This window comes from Heptranchias perlo, chromosome 19 (genome assembly GCF_035084215.1).
Source record: "Heptranchias perlo isolate sHepPer1 chromosome 19, sHepPer1.hap1, whole genome shotgun sequence".
Classification (NCBI taxonomy): domain Eukaryota; kingdom Metazoa; phylum Chordata; class Chondrichthyes; order Hexanchiformes; family Hexanchidae; genus Heptranchias; species Heptranchias perlo.
In genome coordinates this window covers 14727583-14744530 of record NC_090343.1, presented here as the reverse complement: position 1 = coordinate 14744530, position 16948 = coordinate 14727583, and positions in this window count along the sequence as shown.

Here is a 16948-nt window from a genome sequence, read left to right as displayed (position 1 = left end):
TATACACATTCCATGATTCTTTCTCCATAATTCCTTCAAGCTTAGAGAAAAGGTTCCAGATATGCCATGGGGACGTGATCCCAGCAGTTAAGCTGGGTTTGCGCCTGCTGTGGAACTCCACTACAAACCCTGCCAAAGTTTGTGGGTCGGGGGAAGGGCCTCCATTCTGGAACAGGCATTTGGTGATTTGGGAGCGCATCTGCTGTGCTCCACGGCCAAACACCCCAAAGATGCAGGCCTCCCATTGTTAAATTGGCATGCTTTGCATCCTTTTTATGCCCAGTAAACAGGCTCAACATATACCAATTTCTACTCTTCTGTCTGCTTATAGAATCATAGAACTATAGAAGGTTACGGCACAGAAGGAGGCCATTCGGCCCATTGAGCCCATGCCGGCAGAAAAAGAGCTATCCAGCTTAATCCCACTTTCCAGCACTTGGTCCGTAGCCCTGTAGGTTATGACACTTCAGGTGCACATCCAAGCACTTTTTAAATGAGTTGAGGTTTCTGCTCTACCACCAGTGAGTTCCAGACCCACCACCCTCTGGGTGAAAAAAATTCTCCTCAGCTCCCCTCTAATCCTTCTACCAATTACTTTAAATCCATGCCCCTTGGTCACTGATCCCTCTGCTAAGGGAAATAGATCCTCCCTATCCACTCTATCTAGTCCCATCATAATTTTATATACCTCAATTAAATCTCCCCTCAGCCTCCTTTGTTCCAAAGAAAACAACCCCAGCCTATCCAATTCTTCCTCATAGCTAAAATTCTCCAGTCCTGACAGCATCCTCGTAAATCTCCTCTGTCCCCTCTCTAGTGCAGTCACATTTTTCCTGTAATGTGATGACCAGAACGGTACACAGTACTCTAGCTGTGGCCTAACTAGTGTTTTATACAGTTCTAGCATAACCTCCACCCTCTTATATCCTATGCCTCAGCTAATAAAGGCAAATATCCTGTATGTCTTCTTAACCACCTTATCTACCACTCCTGCTACCTTCAGGAATTTGTGGACATACACTCCAAGGTTCCTCTGTTCCTCTACACCTCTCAGAACTCTACCATTTATTGTGCACTCTCTTGCCTTGTTTGCCCTCCTCAAATGCATTACCTCACACTTCTCCAGATTGAATTCCATTTGCCACTTTTCTGCCCACCTGACAAGTCCAATGATATCGTCCTGCAGTCTACAGCTTTCATCCTCACTATCAACCATACGGCCAATTTTTGTATCACCTGCAAACTTCTTGATCAAGCCCCCCCACATTCAAGTACAAATCATTAATATATACCACAAAAAGCAAGGGACCTAGTGCTGAGCCTTGCGGGACCCCACTGGAAACAGATTTCCAGTCGCAAAAACACCTGTCAATCATTACCCTTTGCTTCCTGCCACTGAACCAATTTTGGATCCAACTAGCCACTTTCCCTTGGATCCCATGGGCTTTTACTTTTTTTGACCAGTCTGCCATGTGGGACCTTGTCAAAAGCTTTGCTAATATCCACGTACACTACATCAAATGGGTTACCCTCATCGACCCTCCTTGTTACCTGCTCAAAAAATTCAATCAAGTTAGTGAGACATGACCTTCCGTTAACAAGGGAAGGAACAAGCTCCATTGGCTCCTGCACAAAAGGGTCACTTTAAAAAGTAAAAAAAAATCCCATTTCTTTGCACCTTCCGAGGTCCAGGCTTTGATTCCAGTGGTACTGCTACACTGGCGTCTGCCAGAATGGCTATGCAATTTTGGATCAAGATTTTTTGGTGATTTTTCAATCAATCATCTTATCAAATCACATTAATATAAGGTTATTTTCTTAACTCTAAAGGATATGCATTTTGTGAAGAGTATTTCATACTTTTAAATAAAACAATGCATTTTCCATTCACAGACCTCTTCTGATTTAAACTCCTAACTGGATCATTTAATGATAATTTGCAGCTATCTGTTCTCCAACCTCCATTTGTCTAGTCATTTTTCTGTTCCATTACTAATTGCCGAGTACACCTGCTTTGGTTAGTCACTTAATATATTGTGCTAAGAAGCAGTTATGTTGTATGTCATTCTGGTTCTTCAGTGAATTGCACCTGTGAATTTTATTAACTGAAGTTAATATCACAGCCATTCACTAGTGGTGGTGCAGGATTTGAACTAGACACCCTAGTTACATGCAAGTGCAGATTCATGTTATATTTTTACAGTAAACAGCATACAGTGGTGGTATTTTTGCCTGTAGTGACATTTTTTTATTTTAAGTTTACGAAGATCCTGTTGAGACAAACTATATTTCATTCTGCTTTCCTCTAAAAAGTTCCCTGTGGAATGGTTATTTACAATCGCCAGGAAGTTGTCCAATAATAGTGTCTCAGTGCAAAAGGGCATTGGCACAAGATTTCCTTGAATGGCTCTTCCTGTTGTCCATGAGTGTTACAAAACCAATAAAGACCAAGATGCCTTTTGTTACTGAATAGCACAGGCTAGCAATATATTGAGCCGGATTCTGCTCTGAGCGGTGAACGAACAGCCCCCGCCACTCATTAGATTTGCACTTACCCATAAACTTTTCCCATTTTTTTTCATGGCAAGTTCCTCCCATGGGGCGCTGAATGAATCCAGCACGGTGCCCTCTACAGGGCATCTGGGACCTGTGTGAACGGGGCAAGCAACTGTCTGTCCCATTAACCATTCAGATTGAAGCATGTTAATAAGCCATGCGGAGTCAGAACCAGGAAATGTAAGTTAGAATAGTAAATTCAATGTCAAATCAGGCACAGAAAGCAAAATAAAGAGAGGGAAAGAAATATTGAATTATAAGACAGAGATAAAAAAAGACAGAAAAAAATAAAAATTGAAACATTTTTTTAAAATATCCAACAATAATTAAAATCTGAAGGAATGAGAATCCACACTTGTAAAAGTTAATTTTCAGTGCCAGGGAGGTAGTTTGGCAGTTATGAAGATTGACCATGCCATTAAAAAGGGTAGTTAGTCTTAAATAACTTGACGTACCTTCTTATGGTGAGATTACTTCATATCCATCAGATCAGTGCAGGAACTTCACGCCATTCCATTCGCTTGAACGGTGAGTCAGTTGACGAGATTTCCTTCCCACGAAGCTTACGGAGGAGCAGGGCATCTGGTAGAGCAACTTCCAGATTTCCACGTTTGACTGCACACGTGCGCTCGCCCGAAGTTGCTTTACCATTTGCGCTGAAATAACAGTTAGGCTCGCCGTTATTTTTAGAGCAAAATTTGGCTCATTATTTTAAGTTCTCGAGGGCCAAAGTTCTGGACTTTGCTAGTTTTAGTAGAAAGGTAGACTTAAGTAAAGAGTGTTGGAATGGAAGTAATAAGATCTATTTCTTTGTGTTTACAGCAGCTCAACCAGTCCTAGCCTTCCAAAAATTGATTTAACAAACCTTAGCAAAGTGGGAAAAAAAGACAATTTAAAATCATTAATGAGGACGTCATGCACCATTTGAAAGTTGCACTCACACTTCAAAAGTGTACATTTTGCTCCTTTCAGGCCTGGCATGGGTCAGTTGTATGAACAGGGATATTTTGAAGTATCTCCACAGACATAGGCAGGGGTCTAGGAGCCACTTAGCGACTTCGCCTGCTGGCTAAAATGAGGCATGGCTCCTACTCTGGGGATGAGCAGAAGAACACAGCAAAATAAAAATAACAATAAATGTTTTTTAAGCCAGTTGCCACATTGGATAATCCATTCTGCTTTAAAAATGGCAGATTTAGAAAATCCAGAAGGGTGTTATAAATGTTGAAGGCACAAAATTTATCTCTTCAAGGGGATTTGAGGCCATAATCCCCACAGAAAATGTTCATTTTTGATTTTTATTTGGTATATTTTACAACATTTTTGATTAGCTGTTTGGAGAGAGAGTAAAATACATTTTGTCACTAGCCATCCAGTGCTATTGCCTTCCAACGCCATGGTAGCTGGTGTCAGCCATGGCTCAGTGGTTGCACTCTCACTTCTGAAGTTAGAGAGTTGTGGGTTCAAGTCCCATACACCAGGGACTTGAGCACAAAATCTAGTCTGACACTCCAGTTCAGTACTGAGGGAATTCTGCATTGTCGGAGGTACCGTCTTTCAGATGAGATGTTAACCTAAGGCCCTGTCTGCCCTCTCAGGTGGATGGAAAAGATCCCATGGCATTATTTCAAAGAAGAGCAGGGGAGTTCTCCCTGGTGTTCGTGGCCAATATTCATCCCTCAACCAACATCTAAATAAAAACCCAATTATCTGGTCATTATCACATTGCTGTTTGTGGGACCTTGCTGTGTGCAAATTGGCTGCTGTGTTTCCTACATTACAAGAGTGACTACACTTCAAGAAAGTACTTCATTGACTGTAAAGTATTTTGGGACATCCTGAGGTCGTGAAAGTTGCTATATAAATGCAAGTTTTTCTTTTTATTGGATATATTTTACAATCAGCAAACTGCTATTTGATTTATCTATTTTTGCAGAAAAATGCATTTATTCAGTTCTGTTTACTTTTGGACAACTGCCACTTTTTTTAACTCACTAGGGAAAAATGGCAGACTGTAAGGTGTAGTGAAAGTGCATTCATTTTATTAAATTGGGTAGTGATGTAGCTGAATGTGTATTGTTTGTTTTGCTTTGTGTATTTCTCTTTGCTTTTCATACATATCCCATACTACCATGAGCTCCCCAAATTAAAAAGAGGCACCTGGTGGGTGGCTGCACAAAGGACTACTTATATCTGTGGTTAATCCTAATGTACCTGCATCAGAGCCAGGGGTTAGTGCTGGAGTTGGTGTGGGCTCCTTGTTTTCCAAAGTGGCACATACTGTCACTTCTGCAGGGTTACTAGATGGCACAGAACTGCTATTGATATGAGTGCTAACTGGCAATTAGTGTGCTATTCCCCAAATGCTATTGTTGAAGGGCATTGCTCACCATGATGAGAATTCTGGATCACCAGAGCAAATATCACCTGAAAACATTTTCATTAAGGTTAAGCAACCAATATCTAATAACTCAAAGCATTAGAAACAAAGAAAGGCTGCTCTTTCTGACGGATGGAACAATGGCCATCTATGAAATTTTTAGAAGCGTTCCTTCATAGTTGCTTGTACTGGTTCTCCAAGAAAGTTGAAGCTGACCATGTCAAATCTTTTATATCAGCCGTGGGAGTATTCTACTATACCTACGACCTGTGTAACTCAGGTTGCCATTGCAGATGCCATTGATGTTGGCATGGTTCTCAAAGACAATCGTTGCTCTATGACAACACTCACCTGGGAGATCCAAGTGTTGACCTCTTACACACAACCCAGATCATCCTCCACTGTTGTGTTCAAAGAGCCAAGTGAGTGCTCATTACATTCCTGCTGCTGTATCAGCCTAAGCTTGTGTGCGTTCCCACAAGTTTATGAGCATTTTATTAATTTTGACTAAATGCAGATGTTTATCCCATTTTTCAGAAAAATAGGAATTTCTTTATTCTAATTTTCTCTTTGATTACAATATCTTCAGCTATCAGATATTGTGCTTTAATCTATACCAAAATGCTTTCATGTGATAGCTACTCTGGTTATCCAGAATTCTCATCAAGTCATGTTTTAGGACAAAAGCCTACAAGTCCATTCCAAGGCAATTTAGAGATCACAATGATCTCTCTCAATAAAGTCACCGACATTTTACGAGCAACTGTCTGGGCCAGTTGTTCTTGAACTTATTCCTTATAACATTAAAAAATTATTATTCACAGGAACCTGTTTACATTTAAATAACTAATAATATAATAACACTGACTCTATAAAGATGAATCTTTTTTTTACTGTACCTAGTAAAAATATTGGAAACATTTGGATTTCAATAGCCAGGACGCTACTTTCAGTGTGTGTAAAAAAAATAATGAAAAGATCAAAGAAATTACTTCAAAGGGCATGCTCTTAAGGGGGAAAGTCACATCCAAATGGCTGTTAAGAGTTTTATCAACCACATAGAACACACTTCTTATCATTTTTAAGTACTGATTAAATGGTTGCAATATAATACTACAATAATTCGAAACTGGCACTTTTCTTATGTTTATCTCCAGCACTCCTGTATACTCCCAATATTTTCAAAGAATATTATAGCAATAATTGAGAAATGAATTAATAACTAGGCACATTTGTGCACAAGATCAGTCTGCCCTACTGCAAATGTGGACGGTTTTATTCTTTTACCTTTCCACGATATGAAAAACCAACCATCATCATATTTGATGGCTTTGTGTACTCAATGAACTAATCATTCATATTTATTAACATTTGTTATTTGTTGAATGGTCAAATGGTTTGCCTATTACTACTTCCTTAGGGCAGTTCCTATAATTCATCACAAGCATTTCATTGTTAAGAAGAAACAAGTATAGATCCTCAGATGACATCAAGGCAGCATTTGACCGAGTGTGGCACCAAGGAACCCTAGTAAAATTGAAGTCAATGGGAATCAGGGGGAAAACTCTCCAGTGACTGGAGTCATACCTAGCACAAAGGAAGATGGTAGTGGTTGTTGGATACCAATCGTCTCAGCCCCAAGACATTGCTGCAGGAGTTCAACAGGGCAGGGTCCTAGGCCCAACCATCTTCAGCTGCTTCATTAATGACCTTCCATCCATCATAAGGTCAGAAATGGGGATGTTCGCTGATGATTGCACAGTGTTCAGTTCCATTCACAAACCCTCAGATAATGAAGCTGGTTTTATTGGGCTGATAAGTGGCAAGTAACATTCGCGCCAGACAAGTGCCAGGCAATGACCATCTCCAACAAGAGAGAGTCTAATCACCTCCCCTTGAGATTCAACGGCATTACCATCACTGAATCCCCCACCATCAACATCCTGGGGGTTACCATTGACCAGAAACTTAACTGGACCAGCCATATAAATACTGTGGCTACAAGAGCAGGTCAGAGGCTGGGTATTCTGTGGCGAATGACTCACCTCCTGACTCCCCAAAGCCTTTCCATCATCTACAAGGCACAAGTCAGGAGTGTGATGGAATGGTCTCCACTTGCCTGGATGAGTGCAGCTCCAACAACATTCAAGAAGCTCGACACCATCCAGGACAAAGCAGCCCGCTTGATTGGCACCCCATCCACCACCCTAAACGTTCACTCCCTTCACCACCGGTGCACTGCGGTTGCAGTGTGTACCATCCACAAGATGCACTGCAGCAACTCGCCAAGGCTTCTTCGACAGCACCTCCCAAACCCGCGACTTCTACCACCTAGAAGGACAAGGGCAACAGGCACATGGGAACAACACCACCTGCACGTTCCCCTCCAAGTCACACACCATCCTGACTTGGAAATATATCACCGTTCCTTCATCGTCGCTGGGTCAAAATCCTGGAACTCCCTTCTTAACAGCACTGTGGGAGAACCTTCACCACACGGACTGCAGCGGTTCAAGAAGGCGGCTCACCACCACCTTCTCAAGGGCAATTAGGGATGGGCAATTAATGCTGGCCTCACCAGTAACGCCCACATCCCATGAACAAATAAAAAAAAAGCTAATAGCATTACACTGCAACAGCTGTTTCAACAACCTGTAGCTTTCTTTTTTTTCATATTTTCTCCCCTCTCCCTCCTCACTCTCCTACTGGCAAGGACTCTAAGATTGAATTCACTTAGATGTATTTGTTATTGTTTAGGTATATATAACTTAATAAATTGTTTTAAAATGTGCTGCATTGTTCAGCCCCTGAGCTATGATGGAGCTGGAATTCTGATGGGCCTGCTCCTCTGGTGCATGTGTAGCAGAGTGGGGCTCAAGTCTGCTGACTCTGAGGGATACTGACCCTCGGGGATAAATTGCGGGGATAGGGTCATTAGCATGTTCGGGTGGGTGCATCTGTAGCACCCACCCCGATGGACACTGGCATGTCAGAGTGGTGTCACGCCACTCTGACACAGCAGAGGAGGCCCACAAAGGGTCACATAGAAATAGTGCAGCTTCCAAAGGAGCCATTAGGCCATCCTCTTATGTGTTTTGCCTTCCCAAAGCTGACAACATTGCACCTTTTGTGATGGTCACTCATCAGCAATGCTAACTACATGTCCTTCCCATCTAAATTGTGCTTCTTTGATCAAAGAGTCTATGCTTGTTGACTCCTTCCTGTGAAAGATTTCAGTGTTTTGACCACGCTGTCCTTGCAAACTACCACCCCATCTCCAACATCCCTTTCCTGTCCAAAGTTCTTGAACGTGTTGTTGCCTCCCAAATCCGTGCTCATCTTTCCCGCAACTCCATGTTTGAATCCCTCCAATCAGGTTTCCATCCCTGCCACGGTACTAAAATGGCCTATATCAAAGTCAAAAATGACATCCTCTGTGACTGTGACAATGGCAAACTATTCCCCCCTCATCCTTCTCGACTTGTCTACAGCCTTTGACAAGGTTGACCACACCATCCTCCTCCAACGCCGCTCCTCCATCGTCCAGCTGGGCAGGATTGCGTTGGCCTGGTTCCGTTCTTATCTATCCAGTCATAACTAGAGAATCATCCGCAATGGCTTCACTTCCTGCTCCCGCATTGTTACCTCTGGAGTGCCCCAAGGATCTGTCCTTGGCCCTCTCCTATTTCTCATCTACTTGCTGCCCCTCAGCAACATCATCCGAAAACACGACGTCAGATTCCACATGTACGCTGATGATACCCAGCTCTACCTCACCACCATCTCCCTCGACCCCTCCACTGTCTCTCATTTGTCACTTTGCTTGTCCGACATGAGCAAAAATTTCTTCAAACTAAATATTGGGAAGACCGAAGCTTTTGTCTTTGGTCCCCGCCGCAAACTCCGTTCCCTAGCCACCAACTCCATCCCTCTCCCTGGCCACTGTCTGAAGCTGAACCAGACCGTTCGCAACCTGGGCGTCCTATTTGACCCTGAGATGAGCTTCTGACCACATATCCACTCCATCACCAAGACTGCCTACTTCCATCTCCGTAACATCGCCCATCTCCACCCCTGCCTCAGCTCATCTGCTGCTGAAACCCTTATCCATGTCTTTGTTACCTCCAGACTGGACTATTCTAATGCTCTCTTGGCTGGCCTCCCATCTTCCACCCTCCATAAACTTGAGCTCATCTAAAACTCTGCTGGCCGTATCCTAACTCGCACCAAGTCCCATTCTCCCATCACCCCTGTGCTTGCTGACCTACGTTGGCTCCCAGTTCGGGAATGCCTCAATTTTAAAATTCTCATCCTTGTTTTCAATTCCCTCCATGGCCTCGCCAATCCCTATCTCTGTAACCTCCTCCAGCCATACAACCTCCCGAGATCTCTGCATTCCTCCAATTCTTGCCTCTTGTGCATCCCCGATTTTAATGGCTCCAACATTGGTAGCCGTGCCTTTAGCTGCCTAGGCCCTAAGCTCTGGAATTTCCTCCCTAAATCTCTCTGCCTCTCTACGTCTCTCTCCTCCTTTTAGACGCTCCTTAAAATCTACCTCTTTGACCAAGCTTTTGGTCACCTGTCCTAATACCTCCTTATGTGGCTTGGTGTCAAATTTTGTTTGATAATGGTCCTGTGAAGGGCCTTGGGGCTTTTTACTATGTTAAAGGCGCTCTATAAATGCAAGTTGTTGTTATTGTTGTTGCTATATAATTCACATAATGCTGAACGTGCTCGATAGGTAAAATTTCTTTAGCACTTTAAAGTACCTTCTGTAGTTCACCAAGTTTCATAGCTGCAAAGGAGGAATGTTATCACAGTTATGTTATTTAATTCCATGCCTTAAAATTGGCCAAGCACTCAACTTGCTTCCTAGATGTATTTCAAGATTTCTTGGGATAACGTGCTTCCTAGATAAGTGAACTGTTGAACAGCATTTAATTGCCTGTCATCAGCAATGATAACTGACGGTGATTGCTGTTTATGCAATGTGGGCTGATACAGCAGTTCAATTTTCTTTAGGCAGGAACCATCATTTGACAGAGTATGGTGTGTGACTAAGCTGTGGTCAGAGGGGTGGTGGTGCAAATAATGGGGAGTTGTGCATCTCACCATGCTGCTCAAGAAGAGCTCCCGATATTACTGTCCACCCTAGTGGGGGCTCAAAGCCATGCTTGTAAGTTGTCTATTAACCAGCCAATTAGTATCTTCCTTTTGAGAGGAGGAGATAAGTTACATCTATTGGCTCATGGATGACATCTGGGAAATTGGAACTGATTTGATCATCTACGACATACTTGGCAACCAATGCTTAAACCAAAAAAAGGTCTAAATCCCTGTTGACTATTGAGCAGCCAAACTAGCTTTTTGATGAGATCTGGAGGAGTAGACATGTTATTGGGGTTGAGATTCTTTTAAATTACTCTGCAAGCCAGTGCCCTAATGGATAGGGTAGTCCTGGCTGGACAAGCAGTGGAAAGCTTACTGGTGCTCTGTACTGGAAACGTGTGTGGTTTTAGCTGCTTAAATTCTAGCTGTCTTTGGGCATCCCTAAACCTGCGCCTTCGTGCATCTAAGATATTTGTACTCGTTTGTGGGATGTCTCCTTACCAGGAGAAAATGTGCACTCCGTATCATGCAAATGGTTTGGAGATTATTAATCATGGTACTAGGTTTTCATGTATGTTCTTTACCTGGCTTGTCAAAAAAAAGACAAGCTGTAGTGTTTGGCTGTTGCTGCAAATGATCAATAATCAACTGCATATCCTTGAGGGTGTGATCACTCATCAGTGAAGAATAGTTCATGGACAAGAATATATTTCCAATTACACCCATGGGGTCAGCACAGAACAGGCCAGGGAAACTGCAGGTTAAATTTTGCATCTGGTAGGTGAACCAGATATCATAATACACTTGCGGTATCGTTGTTTTTCTGTTATTCAATTGAGTCTGCTTGATGGATGGATATTACAGGCAATGGATTTGCAACATATATCATCTGTTTGTTTTCCTATTGGTTTCTCATTATTTTGATGTGGTCCAGCAGTCCATTTGATGTGGATGTTTGGTAATGCATTTTGAAGATGAAAGTAAGAAGTACTGTGTAACATAGGTGCGCCGGTGACAAGGGACTTGAAAGTATATTAGATCACGTGACATGGCTATGCTATTAGTAGGTTTCTTTTTAATTGTAAATTATAGGAGAGTTAACTAGCATGCACATGCATTATATAGAAATATTTCGAGCATCAAATTTACAATGACTGGAAGTAACACTAATGTTAATATAAAGGAGTATAAGCAGTGATGATAGAATATGCTGAGTTTTGTAAACTCCAGATAAATGAAAGCCAGATAAAAACTCAGCTTCAAAGGTTCTTAAATGCCTATTCTGACATATTTGCTGAAGTAACTTGACCTAAGGCATACCTCCCAAGTGAGCCATTAGATTGCTATGGGAAACCATTCCAATTGTTGGACAGGCTACACTGTTCCAGTGAGTTAATGGAACATTGTTCATAATAAGTGGTGAAGAAAAAAAGAAAAATCAATGATTTGGTCTCTTAAATAATGACACCAAAAGAAGAGTCAATGTGCTAGATGCCTTTTGAATTGCTGTATATTCCTTTACAATGGACTTGGCATCGGTAGAGGAATAGGAGAAAATACTTTCAGATTGCCCAGTGGCCTATTTAGATTAACATAAAACCAGACTCCCTCAAGGTAAAACCTATTATTTAGTATGGAGGTCAAACAATACTTTGGAGCCGATGAGATACTTTTAATTCATTTCCTATGACATGATGGCTAACATCTTGCTGACAAAGGCAGCATATGTTAGTGAATTGTATGGGCTGCTAAATTTAAAACTACTTACCAAACACAAAAAAAAAATCAACTATTGAAGTATCTAGATTGAAAAAAGCTTTTTGCACTTTAGATAAATGTAAGTGATAACAGAAAAGGGATTGTTCTTGACCAACCTACTGAGGAAGGAGCAAAGAGGCATGCTTTATTCAAGTCTCCAGCTAAAAAATAGTGAACAGGAGAATGCTGTAAAGTAGAAAGAATCACCGTAGATGGTACAAAGATCTTAATTTGTTGCCGACATAGAAGATGTTTACAATTATCACTAATTCTTAACATTACTAGTGAGCACCAAAAGTATTTGCTGGCTACCTTACTCGATGATGTAACAAGAGGAAAATGCCAGAGATACAATTTAACTATAACAGATGTTTCACAAATTTGACCTTATTGCTGCTGTGATCCTGGAGAGATATGGAGAAAATTGTACTTAGATGCCAATGAGCAAGTCAGAGATTTTGCATGGTTTAATGATTGTTTCAATAGCCCTGGTACCGCAAATGCATTTGAACTTCTGCATACAATGGGCACAGTTCTAAACATTTGATATTATCTGACAGAAAGATTGTGTGTTAAACTTTTGCTACTGGTATTTTATGCAGATGTTTTAGATTGAAACAGAATGTTGAGCTGGAGACATTATAGCTCTTGTGTTCTTTGGCATAAACATGAAGATTTCATAGTATAATTCCAGTCATGATCTGAAGGAGGACTTGAAAACCTTTTACATCTCTTCAGTGTTGGGGAATAGGATCTTCAGCATGGATTAGGCCATTCTTCTCAAATCCATTGATCTGCATGGCTTTCGACTCCACTAAATCCTGCAGTGTGACAAGCGGGACTATAAAATTCCATTACTAGGTGGATATAGACTTTGAAGAACCGTGAAGTTGGTGATGATTATTAAAAAAAAATCTAAGCCTTCGTGAGGATTTCCACCCATCTGTCCCAGGATCTTTGCCATTTTTTTGCCCGAAATTAATTATCAATATTTTTGTAACTGAAGAGAATTTGCAATCTTTATGAAGTAGATACTATTGGGCGATATCATAATTCATCTTCTCACCAGAGTTATTGGTTTGATCTTCCCAAACTACCACACCAGTTGCAAATACCTGAAGAATATGGCTCGGCATTGGCCTACACATAATCATTGGTTAAACTATGATACCAAATGATGTCACACATATCTTACTTGTGAAAACATCAACTGATCAAGTTACATCTTCATCACAGAGAGGGGAACTGTCATCGTGGTCAGCTCAACCAATCAGAATAACCATTCCAGGCCAGCAGAAGAAAGCAAGCCCAGCCAATAACGAGCAGTTCCAACAGTTCCAATTCTGGATAGGGAACACGCGAGTCTGGATTGACAGCAGGGGCGGGTCTGGATAGGGAGCAGGGGCGGGTCTGGATGGAGAGCAGGGGCGGGTCTGGATAGGGAGCAGGGGCGGGTCTGGATGGAGAGCAGGGGCGGGTCTGGATGAAGAGCAGGGGCGGGTCTGGATAGGGAGCAGGGGCGGGTCTGGATGGAGAGCAGGGGCGGGTCTGGATGGAGAGCAGGGGCGGGTCTGGATAGGGAGCAGGGGCGGGTCTGGATAGGGAGCAGGGACAGGTCTGGATAGGGAGCAGGGACGAGTCTGGATGGAGAGCAGGGGCGGGTCTGGATAGGGAGCAGGGGCGGGTTTGGATAAGGAGCAGGGGCGGGTCTGGATAGAGAGCAGGGGCGGGTCTGGATAGAGAGCAGGGGCGGGTCTGGATAGGGAGCAGGGACGGGTCTGGATGGAGAGCAGGGGCGGGTCTGGATAGGGAGCAGGGACGGGTCTGGATGGAGAGCAGGGGCGGGTCTGGATAGAGAGCAGGGGCGGGTCTGGATGGAGAGCAGGGGCGGGTCTGGATAGAGAGCAGGGGCGGGTCTGGATAGGGAGCAGGGACGGGTCTGGATAGAGAGCAGGGGCGGGTCTGGATAGGGAGCAGGGACGGGTCTGGATAGAGAGCAGGGGCGGGTTTGGATAGGGAGCATGGGCGGGTCTGGATGGAGAGCAGGGGCAGGTCTGGATAGAGAGCAGGGGCGGGTCTGGATAGGGAGCAGGGGCGGGTCTGGATGGAGAGTAGGGGCGGGTCTGGATAGGGAGCAGGGGTGGGTCTGGTTGGAGAGCAGGGGCAGGTTTGGATAGGGAGCAGGGGCGGGTCTGTATAGGGAGCAGGGGCGGGTCTGGATGGAGAGCAGCGGCGGGTCTGTATAGGGAGCAGGGGTGGGTCTGGTTGGAGAGCAGGGGCAGGTTTGGATAGGGAGCAGGGGCGGGTCTGGATGGAGAGCAGGGGTGGGTCTGGATGGAGAGCAGGGGCGGGTCTGTATAGGGAGCAGGGGCGGGTCTGGATGGAGAGCAGGGGCGGGTCTGTATAGGGAGCAGGGGTGGGTCTGGTTGGAGAGCAGGGGCAGGTTTGGATAGGGAGCAGGGGCGGATCTGGATGGAGAGCAGGGGCGGGTCTGGATGAATTGTAGGGGTGGGTCTGGATGGAGAGCAGGGGTGGGTCTGGATGGAGAGCAGGGGTGGGTCTGGATGGAGAGCAGGGGCGGGTCTGGATGGGGAGCAGGGGCGGATCTGGATAGAGAGCAGGGGCGGGTCTGGATAGAGAGCAGGGGCGGGTCTGGATAGAGAGCAGGGGCGGGTCTGGATAGAGAGCAGGAGCGGGTCTGGATAGAGAGCAGGGGCGGGTCTGGATAGAGAGCAGGGGCGGGTCTGGATAGGGAGCAGGGGCGAGTCTGGATGAATTGTAGGGGCGGGTCGGATGGAAAGCAGGGGCGGGTTTGGATTGAGAGCAGGGGCGGGTCTGCATGGAGAGCAGGGGCGGGTCTTGATAGGGAGCAGGGGTGGGTCTGGATAGGGAGCAGGGGCGGGTCTGGATAGGGAGCAGGGGCGGGTCTGGATAGGGAGCAGGGGTATATGTGGATAGGGAGCAGGGGCGGGTCTGAAGCATCGCGTCCTGTGAGTCAACATTCTGAGCAATCACTCTGAGGAAGTCAAAGTACAGTTTGCAACTGCTAGATATAAACTTAGAAGTTGCAATAAGATGTGTTGGGATGAATTTTTACCAGGAGCCGGGAAGGGAGCAGGAGGGATGATTTCTGGGTGCAAAACCCAGAAGATCACAACCCTAATGAGGCCAATCGATAGTTGTTCCAGGTTTCTCACCCGGCAGCCAGCCTGATTGATAGGCTGGCTGGTTGTTGGGCAGGAAGCCTGCAGCCACAAGCTGTAGCCAAGGGAGGATTCATGGGCCGGGGAGGAGATCTGAGGGCCAAGGAAAAGATCGTGGGGCCGAGGAAGAGATCAGGATGGGGCGAAGAAGAGGTTGGGGGGCCAAGGAAGAGATCAGGGAGCCGAGCAAGAGATCGGGGGTCCGAGGAAATGATCGGGAAGGCCGAGGAAGAGATTAGGGGGCTGAGGAAGAGATCGGGGGGCTGGAAAGAAGACCAGAGGTCGCTGGAGGTCAGGGGAAGAGTCAGAGGTAGGTGAGGGTTCACCATGGAGTCAGGGGGTGAGGTCCACCATTGGTGGGTGCGGTGGAGGCAGACGATCGCGGGGGTCCTGTCAGCCAGATAAGTTTCTTGGGCCTGGATGAAACACTCCTGCTCCTCCGTGCCCACAAGTAGTGCAATAAAGGAACTCACCTCATGGATCCAGCCCTTCCCGCCTGCATTCACCTGAAGTGAATGGGAAGCAATGGGAAACCTGAACAGTTAAGGTTAAGTTTATTTTAATTTTCCAATACATAAAATATTAACTACCCTCAAGCAGGCAAACAAACCTGCCTGGGTTAAATCCAGAGTAGGCGTGTTGGAGCCAGGATGCGATCCCACTCTGAAAACGGAGGATTTTTACTCCCCACCCACCCCAACCCACTCGTTCTTGGGGGTTAAAATTTATCCCATTGCATCTGATAAAATTATGCCAGAATTCCAAACGTTGGTGAGAGAGACTGCAAAGTTTTGCACTGAATGGTGGATGATGTTTGTCAAGTAAATATACACGTGAAGTACATTTATCTGTATTGTGTGTAAGGCATTTTTTACTAAAATTAGTGCATGTGGCTCAAACAGTGTTGCCATAGCTAAGCCTGTGGCTAGTCAGCGATTTCTATTCAACAACGCTGGCATGGACCAATTTCACCCCCAGGGAATAGTAATGTAGATGGCTCACTCCTCTCTATCTCTATAACCTCCTCCAGCCCTACAACCCTCTGAGATCTCTGCGCTCCTCCAATTCTCGCCTATTGCGCATCCCCAATTTTAATTGCTCCACCATTGGCGGCCATGCCTTCAGCTGCCTAGGCCCTGGAATTCCCTTCCTAAACCTCTCCGACTCTCTACCTCTCTCTCCTCCTTTAAGATGCTCCTTAAAACCTACCTCTTTGGCCAAGATTTTGGTCACCTGTCCTAACATCTCCTTATGTGGCTCGGTGTCAAATTTTGTTTGATAACGCTGCTGTGAAGCGCCTTGGGACGTTTCACTACATTAAAGGCACTATATAAATGCAAATTTTTGTTGTTCTTGTTGTTGTTATCACAATTAGAATGACTTACAGGGTCAGTTCACATGGGTGTCATGTGATGGCAACTGTGAGCAATCTCATCCAGAAGGAGAATGATGTCATAAATGTTGAATGTTCCCTGCTACACTTAATTAAAGAGCAAATAGAACTTGTTGATTCCAAAAATTCAAATGGATTATTGACTTGATGCAATTTACCACAACATTCTTTGATGTGAAAGGACTTATTCCGTATGTGAAATAATCATATGAAATCTTTCCATTTATCTCACTGTCAAGTCAAGTGTTCATTCACTGCCAATTGTTAAAATGAAATGCACTGACATTGCATATCATCTGTGAGATCCTGAAACCATCATCTAAATATCTCTTCTAAGAAGAATCTCTTATGCCTGATTCATCTGAACCTACTTCAACAGAAACAACAGGTCTAAAATTGGATGTTTTTTTCTGTTTAGCAATTAATTCTGAGTTCTGGGACAAGGGATCTTGTAGTATGAGGCTTGCATTATGAACATAAGAATATAAGAAATTGGAACAGAAGTAGGACATATGGCCCCTCGAGCCTGCTTCGCCATTCAATAAGGTC